Consider the following 13025-nt stretch of genomic DNA (forward strand, 5'->3'; position numbering starts at 1 on the left):
TTTCATTTTCCTAACATTTTAAAGGTGAAATCTTTTGAAGTAGTTGGTTCAAACCTCCTGCTTTATAGTCAATTTGTTTTTGTTTACTTGCTAAATCAGAAAGGAGGTTCTACCAAAAACCAAATGTTCCACAGTACCCATTCAGATTTTAAAGTATTTATTTTTTTCCAAGGAAGAATTTTAAATTCAATGAATGGAGACACTTTGTTCCTTGTTCTTTTGACCAAAGTAATAGAAGTAAAATTTTAATTAATGTGTTTTTCTTTTTTGATTGGCTCTGCTCTGGTTCTGATCCCTTCCATGAAACAACAGACAGTTTTTGTAAAGGTGTTTGTGTACCTAGAGAAAGGTTTTTGTGATGTTCCATTCCTGTGGCACTGCCTTGTTCGGGAGATTTTATATAATTATATCATTTATTTCAGTCTGTGAATTTGCATCTCTTGAATGAAAGTGAGTTATTTACCTCCCACTCTGCTTTGGCAATTTGAACTACAATTTACATATGGAAAATTCTGCCTATTCTAACTGGTGTCAAGTCACCATAGCTCCCAAATGTGTCACCAACCCTGTAATTTCTCTGCTACATGAAAACTTTTTGCTCAGTTCCTGCATCACAGGCTCCTGTTGCAAAGATTAAGAGGTGACTGCTCAGAAATTCCTCAGGCACCCCCAGGGTAAAGACAGACACTTTTCTTCCCCTGCAACAGGGCTTTGGAAGCCTGTAAATATGGGCATCTCCAGAATTTTCATGTTTATTTTTCAAATCTCCAATTAAATTTAAAAAATAAATGAAATAATCAGATTTTTCACTGGAGTTCTGGACCCTAAATAACCTCTGTGGCTCTTTCTCATCCACCCTGTCATCTGGCTGTCAACTTTAATTCCTCCACTGATCTTCTTTCTTTTATGAGGAGAGGAGCACAATTTAAGCTCTTGTGCTTTTAACTGAAGAAGTAAACATGACGTCCAACTCAATTAACTGAGTTACCAACGTGCCTTCCTGTTCAAAGACTAAATTAGGATGGGAGAAAGTAGGGAAAGCACTCAGCGTGGTTTCATCAGATTTATCTAAATATCAGGTTAAGAGAAGGACAAATTTATAATTAGATGCATTTTTGTTTCACACACACCTTGCTGGCTCCATAATTTACATCTTGCCTTCATTAAAAATAGATGCAGCTGTCAGAGCACCAGCACACACCCTGCACATTCCATACCTGCCCTGAGCACAGCAGAACACAATTTCTGTGTGGGATTTGCAGTTTTCTTGTCCATCTGAACTCCTGTTCCATGCTCAGGGACTATTAAATTAAAAAAAAAAAAGCAGAAGCAGTGAATTCCCTTCTGCCATTTTTCAGGAATTGGGTGTGCCATCAGCAGTCTCTGCAGGGAACTGGGCAAATAAAACTGAGATTTACGTGGGGACCAAAGCAGAAAGTTTTGTTATTCACTGATAAAAGGTAGGACAAGCCTCAGGATCGCACAATGTGTATCACAGGTTAATTTATTTTGGCAGAAATCAGGCCTTAATATTCTGGTTGAAGTTTTTAATGTCACTTTCACACTCAGTGGTCTCAAGGACACTCAAAGCACAGGAATAACAACACTGCCAAAATCTGTTGCTTGGTATTGCCTGACTGGGGATTCAGGTCTTGTTGGTTTGACACAGAGTGTAAGGCATTTTATTCAAAATTATTTATTATTTCTGCCACAAAATTATTAGTGGCAGAAAGCTGCATGTTCATATACAGCTCACCCAACCACCAGGAGATGTGCACACTGGCAGGGGCAATGCTTCTGTATTCTGCTCCGCTACATTAATTCCCACTGTGTTTATTTCCCCCTTTTTCACCTCAGTTCTTCATTGGCTGCACCTTCACTGACCCCCATGCTCACTGTGTGAAATCATAATGTGAAAAATGCACATGAGCTTAATTTTAGCAGCTAGTGGTGCTGCTCTTTCTGAGAGCTAGACCTGTTAAGAGTTGGAAAACATCAAGAATGACTATGAACCTTCAGGACAAAATGGTGCAGTAGAAAAAGAGCTGAATATCTTTTTTTCTAAACTGTGCTAAGTTCTGCCATGTAAAAAAAAAAATGGGGTGGAGTTTTATGTATTTTAGTAGCAGAACAAAGTGCTCAGGTAAATCTGTTTATGCTGATTGAACTGGTAAAAGTACATTTCTCTCTGGAGGTCTTCTCTCTTCCTAAAAAGAAAATGCAGGAACATAACACAGTACTGAAAAACACTCAGGGAAAGTCACCTGGTGGGAAAGATTTGTGCCCCCTTGACAATTTTTGTTGCAATTCTACCCCAGTGACTAGATCAGGGAAACAGAACTTGCCCACCTTTGAAGACAAAAGACTGGGGGTTTTCAAATGATGCATTTTTGGTGCCCATGAGGGATCTAAAGTTTGCACCAGGTGTGCCAAACTGAGTGTGGTTCTTCTCTCTGACACTGCTGGGGTAAATCAAGGCATGTTTCTTCCACCATGTGTCTAAACAGCCCTGATAAAACTGGGATCCGACTTTAAATTAAGTTTTTGGGTGGGAATTTAAATTCATCATAAATTAGCTGCTATTGATTCATATGTTTTTGCCCTTCTGTGAGTTTTTTTGTCGTGTTTTTTTTTGTCTTTATTCATGGGGTGCATTCCTACTGGATATGAGACCTTAATGCCTCTGACATGGCCAGAAACTTTTCTACAAAATTGCCTCAAACTGCTGCTTTCAGTTTTCACTCCCTTCTGAACACGGAATGTTTAAGAGAAGCCTCACTCTGTGCCTTGGAAAAGGACAAGGGAAAAATTCCATCAACTGAAAAGGGAAAAGAAAGAAAGCCAAAAAATAAGAAAAACTCCCAAACAAATCACCATGTATTTCGTTGACTCCAAGTGCCCAAGGGAGACTGTGTGAGATCAAAAATACTTCTGATATTTAGTCTAATTGTACAACAGCATTACCTAAAAATGCTTTATCATTTATAAAGTGCCCTGCACTTCTTGTTTCCTGGAGGGACTGTAAGGAGAAAAGTGGTTATTATTTTTTACCCAAAATTCCAGCACTGTCAAATAAAAGAATCTTTGCATTTTCCATGAATGTTGGATGTGCCAGGGTTTTAACTTTTCTTGTGAGTGTGTGCAAAGTCAACAAATGGCTTGGAACAAAAAAAAATTAAAGCAAGCCAGAACTTCAGCTGGGGTAAATCATCATTGTCTTAAATTTCTATGGGTTGGATCTTAGAGATCTGATGTCAAAATGATAGTTAAACAAGGCACATATTACTGGGTGGAAACTTCTGTTGTTTGTAGTGAGAGTAAACTCTGACAGGCATCTGAAAGCTCTCAGGTTTTTTCTAAACTGAAAAATCTAGAGAAGTGTATGCTGGAACATCACAAGCAATCTGAGAATGGGGAACCTTCTTTTTCCATATGTATATTCAATTTTTTGTGCACACTTAGTGGCCATGGAGGAAGGCAGAGGTGTGTGGGTTACAAAATTCAGCATATAATTTCTTTACTACATTTTATAAATGGCAATTACTTCATTTTATAAATGAAGATACAAAGAATCCTGGAATTCTCAAACTTGTGTTAGAAAAAACTCTTGCCTAGTTTTCTACATCTCAGTCCTCTCTGAGGAGCTTAAACTACTGGCTTTGTTGTGTTTGAGGATAAAAAAAAATAGTCAGGTTAGTTTGTTTTGTAATTGAAGTGGATTCTACTGTAAAACTTCTAGGTGATAAAGGGGTGGGCTAAAATCACAGCTGATATCAAAATTGGACAAATTTTGCAGCTGCAGGAAGAGGAAGAAAAAGAAAACCTTTTTCAGGACTGTTGCCAACCCATTCAGTTTTCACTAATTTCTGCAGATATGTTTGCAGACACAGGAACTGAATCTTGTGTCAGCTCCCAGAATCCTATAGTCCAGTTATAAACAATAACAACCCTTGTTTTCAGGGTGTTGATGTCCCTACCCCGTCTCTCCAGCTCATGAAGGAATTTGAAAAAATTCCTGGAATCTTTTCCCTCTTCAACCCCTAAAATAATTTTGGGCAAAAAACTAATGTGCCACATTATATATTTGGTATTTATCTTATTTTTTATGAAGCATCCTCTTGACTCTGCAGACTGACTTGACAACAGCAAGTGTTTTTACCCATTATATCTAGAGTTTTATGCCCAGAGAAAACTCTCAGTCATGAACTCTTGTGTTTTAGATGTCTTGGTTTAGCAGCAGAAAGTGAAAAACACCAAATTAATCATTTATGCCTCTATTTAAAACAGCTGTGCATCCAGTTTTGGAAAGGCCTATGCAACAACTCTATGTTAAATGGATTATACTAGAAGGTATGCTGCCTTCATTGGGCAGTAACTTGTCAGAATACCTGTTAAATATTAAGAATTAATACACTTACATACACACATAAATATTCTGTCTAAGCAAAGACCAGATGTTGAAGGAAGGAATAAAAATGAGCTGTTAGTGGACTCAAACATATTAAGGAAAGCTGAAAATGACTGTGTGTTTTCGAAATCATTATTTACAGCTTAAAAACTCCCCTTGACCATTTACATTTACAGAGCTCAGTTTAATTATTTGCAAAAGGACATGAATGCTTGTTTAGCTCCATCACAGACAGACATGGCCAAGCTCTAAAAGTACTATATTTTAATTAAAGTATGTAAAATAGAATGGATATGGATTGTTGTTGTTGTTGTTGATTTTGTTGACATTTTTCTTTAAAGTGTTTTGTTGTTGTTGTTTTAGGTTGGTTTTGGTTTGTTCTTTGGTTTTTGGGGTTCTTTTTCTGAATTCAGTGACTACAATGGGAGGTATTTTGAGCTGGGCACATCTGCCACTCAAAAACATTTGTGGAATTTTACTTTATTTGTTCCTCCTGCTCCTTCCTTCTTTGAGGACCAGCCTGGATGGTGCCTGTGCACCAGTCTCACATTTCACCACTCATGTCTGCTGAGGGGGATGCTGAGAGCCTCACTGGAAATAAAGAGTGCAACACCTCCACCCACTGCACTTCCAGCAGCTCTTTGGTCCCAGTCTTGTACCCAAGACTTTTCCTGGGGGAGAAAAACACCGAGCACAGCTGTTGACAGCTCGAACTTCACTGAAACTTGTATTTTGGCTGTGGCTCCACCTGGATACTTCAGTCCTGCCTTGCTGGCAGCTAGACAGACACCTTCAGCTGAAAAATATTCCTTAAAAAAAGGTGACTCTGGAGTGAGAGGCAGCAACCTTCTTGACTGAAGAGGTTACTCTGAACCACTTGTGGCTTTTGAGAGGCCTTTAATGGCTGCTAATAACACTTACAGACACAGAGAAATTGGCTTGGTGTGCTGTGTTCTGTAAACACCCAGCCTGTCACATGCAAAATAAAAAGGACCCAGTGGGAAGAGAGTGGTGATCTCTGCAAGACACCAGGAGGACACCACCTGGAAAGCAGCTGAGAGGTCTTACAAAGCATAATATTACATTTTTAGCATATCCATCTGTTTTTTTCAGTCCCTCAACTCACTCTGGGGATGCAGAGGGTCTCTCCTCAGCGCTGGAGGTCGAGGGGCTGTGGTGGTCAGGGAGTACAACCTCATTTCCTCAGTGTTCAGACATTCCAGAGGACATTTTCTCCTGCAGACCTGAGAGTGGGGAACCCCTCAGACTGGCTACACAGTCCATGGGGAGCTTCTTTGGATGGTGTGAGAAACAAAAACCCAAAACATGAAGTCTGTGCAGAAAATACAATATTTTTTCCCCTGTACTTTAGTTATTCATAAGAAAGGGGGGGAAAATTGGGAAGATTGACTATAACTCCATGATAAAACATTTTCTCTGCTGCCTCCTAGCCCATTTTCACCTCTTTCAGCATTCCTGGGCTACTCTTCCTTTACTGAGCTTTCTGCCTCCTTTATATTTCTCACAATGTATGCAACTAAAGAAAGAAAAAATAGGTATGTCCCTGCTCATTTATACTGCATGGTCAGCCCCCTTCAGTTTATCAAAGAGAGCTATCAGAAGTTCTTGACCAAAAATTTTACTAGTGTATATTAAGCCCAAAATCTTAGAAATTAAAATCAACAAAATATTTTCTTATTTCTCAGTATATTTGTCTAACATCCAGGAATCTTTAAGAAGTGCACAGAAAAAAATATTATCCCACTATGATGACATCTTTTTCCTTATCCCTCATGATTTTGGACAAGTCCATCTATATCCATTGTGCTTTATCACTTCTTTCAAAGTTTCAAACAGCCATGTATCACTGCTTCTATGAGAGATTTTTCACTTTTTTTTTTTACTAGCCTCCTCTCTGGTTTGCTTGTTTTGGGTTTTTTTTTTTTCTAGTTATTCCATAGTGTCGTAAATAACAGAAAATTGTAGGACAGAAGGTGCTTTATATTATTATTTTATGTGGTGTCTTTGGGTTTTTATGTGGTTTCCATCAGACAGGTGCACAGCAGTGCAGCACTGCTGTGAAATCAAAATCAGTGAGGGATGTGAAGGTGTAGCTGATACCTCTGGTGCTGCTCTGTGCTGGAGTTTCCACAACACACCCACAAATTAAAAAATCAAATACTTGATAATTAAATACTTGATAATGAAAGTGGTGGCCAAGGGCTGAGGCAGTGCTGTGGTGTGCAAGGGGAATCTGTTTGCCCACAGTTATTAAAAAAAAAACACTCCCCAAATACTGCTTGTCCTGACTAACCAGCCCATTACTTTATCTGCTAATAAGCTGACTTCCCTGTTATTCCAAGAGGCAACACAAATTCCCAGATGCTTGTACTGCTCATTTTCCTGGGGGAAGAGCTGCTGTAGTGGAGCCTGGGCCAGGAGCAAGCCACTGCAGGAATGGACTTTGGCTCCTTTTAGGAGGGAAACCACAGAGATTTCTCCAGGTGACACCCCTCTCTGGCCAGGGGTGACTGAGCAGGTGTTTTTTGTTTGTTTTTGCTTTTGTTTTGTTTTGTTTTGTTTTTTCTCCTGGGGAAGGCACGCCAGCTCCAGCTGGAAATTCGACATTGATGGAGTGCTTAAAGTGTCCTGCCATCATCATCATTGTCATCATCATTATCATCTCATGTGATTGGGTTTCCTTATTTGCAAAACTGCCTGTGGTGCTTCAGGCCCAGCTGTTTCAGCTGCCAGTTCCACCCACTCAGCTGCACTTGGCAAAGCTGCTCCACGGTGTCAGGGAATTCTCTGTGTCACACTGAAACCAGAGTGCTGGTCTCCTTAATGGGCTGGAGCATTCACTGCTGTTCTGGTTTTCCCAATGCTAACATGTGTCTAACATTTAATTCCTGTTATTCACAGGCACATGTGAGTATCTGTAGCAACCTCAAGAGAAAAATATGGATCTGTCACAAAATGCTGAAATGGCAACTTTTGTCCTTTGCTTCAGAGATCACCTGGAAAGGTAACCCAGCTTGTCCCAAACCCATTTGGAAAACAAATTTTTGCTAGAAACCTGACCCTAAACTCTTGTGTTACCAACACCTTCATATTCCCCCTTTTGCTCTCCTGGGTCTGCTTTTGGCTTAATCTACTTTTTGCTGTCACTGCCTGAGCTGCAGCTGACCTGACTCTGTTTTAACCATGCAGGACATCCTGACATATTCAAGGCTGGAATTTCTTCTGGCAGTGGCATAAAATTGAAGTTTTTGCTGAGGTCGAGGACAATTGAGCCGTAAGTATTTGTAAAAACTTTAAATTGAAAATACATAGCTGAGGGAAGTGGGAGCAGATTTATTTGGTTTTACCAATTTTATCTGGGACATTTCCAGTTCATACAAGTTGAGCAAAGAGAATGTTAAAACTTTTGGAGGGGATCAAAAATATTTTTGTGTTTTGTTTGGATCAATAGGAACCAAACCAAGTTTCAATTTTCTTGTAATGCTGATATAATTTTTGGCATTGAAAACCAGGGAAGGATTTTTTTTTTCCTTAAAAAAGTAACAAAGCTGAGAATTTCAGTGTCTTCAAGGAAGGTGCAGAACAGGAAAGTTGGTGTGACATCATGAAACATAAACTTTTGTCAGCTCCAGAATTTCTTTGGATTTGTTATTTCACCCAAATCTGCATTTTATCCACACTTTTGACCCTTTCAGCTACAGAGGAGTATTCCCCCTGTTTGGTACCTCCCATTGCTTTAAATTAAGACTCAAAAGTCCACAATTTTCAGAGTGTGCTTTTCCTCTGCTCACTGTCAGCACTGTGGAATGCCACATTCACACAGCTTGTGCTTGTTATTAATTGCTGTAAGGATTTAGAAGGATAAGAGACCACTACAAGGGTGTGACTATCCCATAATTTATGCTTTAATATTACATTAAGCCCCTGTGTGCTCAAAACTTCAAAGATTTTAACAAAAAAAGTAAAAAGGAGTAACTGCACCAGCTCAGACATCAAGTAACTCCCCATACCTTGGGACAAAAAAAAGATAATTTGTAGGTGGTTCTTTTCCTTGAATGATGTCTGAGTGAAGCTCCTGCTTATCTTGGTGCTAGAAAGTAGGAAGTGGATAATTCAGGGAAGGATGAATAAATAACTCTTCATTTCATTGTCACATTCTCAACCTCTGCTGGCTTCAGGGGGAGCTCTGACTAAAGGTTTAAACTTGTTAAATTTGTTACAACACAGTACGAACCACTAATGGTATGAATTTTTAGTAATGTAGAATGGGTTTTTTTGTTTGTTTGTTGGCTTTTATTTATTTTGAGGAGCCCACAGCCATGAGCCCAAGTCTTGAAGTCAAATGCCCTCTTCTGGCCAAAAATCTGATTTTCTTAATGTATAAAATCAGGTGTTTAATATGAGAGTTTGTTCTAAACAAAACTCCAGTGTAACTGCAAACTTTTCTTGTTGGTGATGTTGTGAAGCAGGTCAGATTGCTGGACTAATTTATTCCTGTTTGGCAGATGGTTGTTTTCTACCCAAATCTTCATGCTGTGAGTCTCAGAGGAAAGAAATCTGGAAAATTAGTAAGTTAGGAAATAAAGCAGAGTACAGTTGTCAGTTTTGTGGCAGTGTATTTTAATGTACACCCTAAAATCAGGGACAAAGAATCTGTGCAAAACTGCATGAATGCATCCTGAGAACTTCATGGCCATGATAAAAATGATAATTACAAGACATGCCCAAGGTCATAACAAAAAAAAAAATCTGTGATAAAGTCAGGATTTCAACCCAAATTTAATGAGTTTTCATCACCTGTGTCAAACGAGACAATTTCAGGCTCCAAGACACCTGAGTTCAGCCAGGGAGGGGAAGGGAGGGTGGAAACATGCTAATTCATGGGGACTGTAAAGGCATGGGGAAGTTCCCCTGTCTGGGATGTGACTTTGCCTCCTACAACTCTTTGTCTCTCTTTTACCCCTTTTTTCCTTGGCACAGTCTTGGCTTGCAGCTGCCCCAGGTGTCAGAAGGGTGAGTCTGTCACTCCAGAACATGGTGCTGAAAGCAAGTGGGAGAACTCCTGCCCTTATTTATCTGGTGTGTGCTCTGTTTGAAGAATAAATGCTATTAAAAAATTCAGGAAGCTATGGAAGTGAGGGGCTTGAGGATGGGCAATGAGCTTCCTGCTAAAAGTTGGTTTTCACAGCTAATCCTGAAAGTGATTCATTGCCTTCTACATTTTTGGGGGAATGGAAGAAGTGGAAGAATGGGCTGGGAGGTGAGGAGCAGACTTGAACACTCCAGAGTTATGGGTTTAGAGTAAGCTTAAAAGGCCACAGAGCTCAAGAACTGTGGCAGCTCATCAAATTCACCTTTCAGCCTCTACGAGGTGAAGCTGCAGCTCAGGTTTCCATGGAAATCCCTGCTCTGGATGGGGAAGGGTGTAAGGATTGACCAAATTGTGTTTTCACTGCCTATTTATTCATCACTCCCATGTTTTTAGCAATCTCACATGAAGATAAATTCTCACAAATATGTCATTGCCTCTTAAATATTGAGATTTAAGAGAAACTGCTTGGACAGACCTGTGACATTCCTAGTGCTCCTACATTCCCCTGGATTTTGTTCTTTCCCAATACTCCTGAGAGACAGACATGGGAAGATCCTATTCTTTGTGTGCTGAACCAGCAGCCATGTGAAAAATTCCTGGACTGGAACAGGGGCTGCCTTTTAAAGCCAGTTTTTAAAAGTGTATTTAAATTATTTTCCTCATGGATTAAATCTGTTCTTCAGTTGTGAGTTCTAAAAGCAGGAATGTGGCAGCTTGGGGTTTTTTCAGGTGGTAAAACCCAGTCTCAGAGTAAATGATGAGATGAAAAGAGAAGGCATTTAATAACAGATATTTATATCTAAGGTAGGATGTACAAGGCATTAGAGAAGAGAAGAGGTTAAAAGCAGTGTTTACTTTTTTTCTTTAATCATAAGCCCTTTTAGAGTGATACAGAGAGAGGGAGCAAAGTCTTGCAAGGCACTGTGGCAAGATATCATGCATTTCTTCTCAGTGAGAAAAATCCCAGCCCCACTTCTGCCACTGGACCCTGCATGGAGGCTTTTACAGCTCTGGGATTTTTGCAATTCCCTCTGGATGAGTGGGGTCTGTCCTTGCTGATGCCCTCCAAAATAAAGGTCAGCTCTTCAGATCAGGTGCCACAGTCACAGCCTCAGCATGGGCATAGCATATATGATGGAAAAACAAATTAAATTTTTAAAAAAGAAAAACATAAAAGGCCATGAGACACCATTTTCTCTCCTTCCTGCCACTCCAGCCTGCTTTTTCCAGGAAATCCCATCGTCAAAATCCCTTCTTCATGAGATGCACAATCTCCTTGCTCCAGGCCAGCAGCAGTGCCATAAGCCTTGGAGCTCCTGCTTTGTGAGTTTACTGTGTAACACAGAACAAATTTGTCAAGATGCATGGCTTTAAAAAGTTTCTCAATATGATTGCATATTTCACCAATACAAGAAATATGAGATCAGGTAAACTGATACAACATTTACAGATTTTTTTTTTGTTGTTCCCGTTTCCTGTTTATTGTCTCTTTTTGGGTTTAGATATCCTGAGATGAGGATACCTGAAGATGGTTTCTGTGGCAAGCTTCTACGTCCTGTGTGGAAACTTTTTTTTCTTTTCTTAAATTTAGTCCTGAGCTATAATTTTTTTTTTTTTCTGCTGTCTTTTGTGTTCATGCTTACATTTTTCATTCCTCTTAAGCCTACCTGCATTCTCCCTCCAAAGGACCTCAAATTTCTTTTCAGCTGTGAAAATCTGATTCATCCACCCTTTGGCTTTTTTTCCTTTCTCCAGACTACCACCATGGAGAAAAGCCTGGAAGGGCAGTTCTTCCACAGCCTAAGTGAAGGCTGCTGCTGCTCTCTGAGTTTACAGCCCTGACCACACAAGCTGGATTTCTCACTTGGCAAAGCTTTCTCTGGTACATCACTGTCTGAGCCCAAATTCAGAGCAGTGAACACAACCCTGAATCCAACATGAGAGAAGGAGAGATCACTTTGATGACAGCTCTTGATCACAGTCAAAAAGGGGATTAAACTTTGCATGGAAAGGAACACAAGCATGCTCCAAGTGCAGCAATCTGTGTGGAAGGTGATTTTAAGAGGAGGAGGGAAGGAAAAGGAGCTCGTGGATGTGGCTCTTTGACTTAGAATTTGCTTGGAGAAAAAGGGACAGATGCAACTGGTTTTACAAGAAAGAATTCTGAAAACATCAGTGATTTCAGTTGAATTCTGCTACTGGGTGTCTGTTGATGAATTCTATTACTGGGTGTCTGAATTCTTACCAGGTGTGTTGGTGCTGTCACAGTAAGTACCCACATGGCATCTCCTGATTTTGGAGAGGCCACAGAACAAATTAGTGAGGTTAGACACAAAATGCCCTCCAGGCCACTCTGGCATCCCCCAGCCCTGCCTGATGAAGGTGCTGGTCCCTCTACACAGGCTAGCTGAAGCATTCCTAACACCCCAGTCCCTCCCTTCTGTGTGTGTACATACTCAGTGTATTATACGAAAATTACCATTTCTGACAGATCCTGCAAAGTCTTCATTTAATCCACAATGGGTTAAATGCCCACTGTGTGGCATTTTGCAGCTCAGAAACAGAGAGTTAGGCAGCCTGTGCTGCAGGCATGTAGCAGGTACGAGCCAGCATCTCCGAGGCAGTGGGAGCACTTTAAGCTCTTGGAGCAAAGCCAGGCTTTAGTCATTCTTTCCCAAGGCTAATCCCGTGGAGTGCTCATCCTTGTGCTGGTTTAATTCATCTGAGCATAATTGTGCACACTATCTCTCCTTAAAGAGTGGGCCAGAGAGGCACCGACAGCAAACCAAGGCGCGGAATCTGAACAAAATTAAAAACCTGGCAGAAGGATTTACCTCCAACCCACAGATCAACCCCTCTGGTTTTCTGCTCAGAAACGTCTGAGAGCTGCCTCCCCTTTTGTTTGGGTTGGTGACTAAGAGCTTCACCCACTGGTGGGAAAGCCAAATCCCTCTGACACATTCTTGGTGTGGAGAGGAGCAACCTGTGCAAGCAGGGGCCACGGCTCTCTGTGTCACAGCAGAGTGGCAAAAACCATCCCATGTGCTGGTTTTTAAAAGAGGGTTTGGGGTTTTTTAATAAAAATCCTGTTTTATTGTGATGAAAGGTACACTCAAGTCTTCCAGTATGGATTATTTCTAGGGATATGTCTCCCTGAGACACAATAAATAATATTAAATTATTGGTGAAACATGAACCACAAGGCTTTTACTGAATGAGATGTTGGGGTACAATCATGGAATGGCTGTGAAGGAAGCACAGCTCTGCAGTTATCCTTACGTGTTAGCATCTTTTTAAATAATCAACAATTATTTATTGGATTATTCAATCAATTCTTCAATTTTGCTGCAAAAAAAACAGCAAAATTTTGCAGTAATCCAATATGCTAATCAGTGACAACATGTGATATGGGATCACTTAATCATGTTTACACAAACTATTCTATTATAATAATATGAAGTGTTCAGTGTTATCACTGTAAATCATTGGAAGTTCACTTATGGC

General features: G+C 40.2%; 1 long non-coding RNA gene across 2 annotated transcripts; it reads left to right on the forward strand.

Annotated features, from left to right (window-relative positions):
- The first annotated feature begins 7209 nt into the window (after window positions 1-7209).
- On the forward strand, window positions 7210-12712 carry LOC135290706 (uncharacterized). 2 transcript variants are annotated; one of them, XR_010353490.1, is made up of 4 exons: window positions 7210-7433; window positions 7619-7703; window positions 9410-9508; window positions 11277-12712. It is a non-coding gene; the product is annotated as an uncharacterized LOC135290706 (long non-coding RNA). The 2 variants fall into 2 exon arrangements; XR_010353489.1 differs by lacking the exon at window positions 9410-9508.
- Window positions 12713-13025: the final 313 nt, after the last annotated feature.

This window comes from Passer domesticus, chromosome Z (assembly GCF_036417665.1).
Source record: "Passer domesticus isolate bPasDom1 chromosome Z, bPasDom1.hap1, whole genome shotgun sequence".
NCBI lineage: Eukaryota > Metazoa > Chordata > Aves > Passeriformes > Passeridae > Passer > Passer domesticus.